Source organism: Poromitra crassiceps, assembly GCF_964638095.1.
Source record: "Poromitra crassiceps genome assembly, chromosome: 16".
In the NCBI taxonomy this organism is placed as follows: domain Eukaryota; kingdom Metazoa; phylum Chordata; class Actinopteri; order Beryciformes; family Melamphaidae; genus Poromitra; species Poromitra crassiceps.
In genome coordinates this window covers 19,631,692-19,632,871 of record NC_139645.1, presented here as the reverse complement: position 1 = coordinate 19,632,871, position 1,180 = coordinate 19,631,692, and positions in this window count along the sequence as shown.

Sequence of the window (1,180 nt, the reverse complement as noted above, 5' to 3'; positions counted from 1 at the left end):
TGTTGTAGTTGAGGTAGTTTGTTAGTTAGTGTATAGTTGTGGGTGTGTGAGAGAGATTATTATTAGTTGGTTGGTTTTGTTGTGTGTGAGTGTTGTGTGGTGGGTGGGTGGGGGAAGTGTGTAGGTGATGTTATGTTGGTGTGGGGGGAGAAGGATAGGGGGAGGGGGGGATGGGGGGGTGGTGGGGGAGTGGTGGGTAGGGGGGGGTGGAGGGTGGGAGGGGGTTGGTGGGAGTGTGGGTGTTGGGAGTATGGTAGGGGGGGAGGTTGAAGTAGGGGTGTAGGGGGTGGGTAGTGTATGTTGTTAAGATAGTGGGGGGGAGGGGGTTGAATGGAGGTTGTGGAAGATGTTTTTAGTATTGGGGGTTTGGGGGGGAAGGGTTTTGTGTGGGTGGGGGGGATAGGTGTATTTGAGATGGGTGGTATTTTGTTGAGGAAGGAGAGGATTTGTTAGGGTAATAGAATGTAGGGGGGAGGATAAGAATATTTGTAGTTTGTGGTGGGGGGGGGATTTAGATGGGGGTTTGGGGTGGGGTAGGGGAGAGGTAGAGTGGTAGTTGGGGAGTGGGGAATTGTGAAGAGGTTGGTTTGTTGGGATAGGGTGGGAGGAAGTGAGAAGGTTGTTGGGGGGTGGAGGGTGGAGTGTTAAGGGGGGTAGTTTTAAAGTAGGTGAGTTATGGGGGAGGGGGGGTGGGGGGGGGATTAGGGTTAGATGGGGGTATGTTATGAGTGTGGAGTGGTAGTTGAGTAATAGGAGGGGATTGGGGGATGGGGAGTATGGGGAGTATATTGGGGTGGGGTGAGAGGAGAGGTGTTGAAGGAGGGGGTTGTGGTAGAGGGGGGGGGAGAGATTATATTTGAGGGGGGAGTGTTGTTGGGGGAGGGGGGGAGAATTTTTAAGTGGGATTTTGGGTATGTTATAGGGGGTATGAAATGGGAAGGGAGGTAATATTTAAGGGGGGGGGGGAGGAAGAATGTTTGAAGATAAGGGAGTTGAAAAGTGGAGGGGATTGGAAGAGAGTAGAGTTGTAGTTGATGGGTTTTGTATTGGGGTTGAGTTGGGAAGGGTGGGGAGGGTAGGATTGATGGGGATGGTAAGGGTAAATGTGGAGTGGTTAGATGGTTTGGGGGGGGGGTGTTGATTGTAATAAAGGGTGGAAGATTTAAGGTTTGTTTATAGT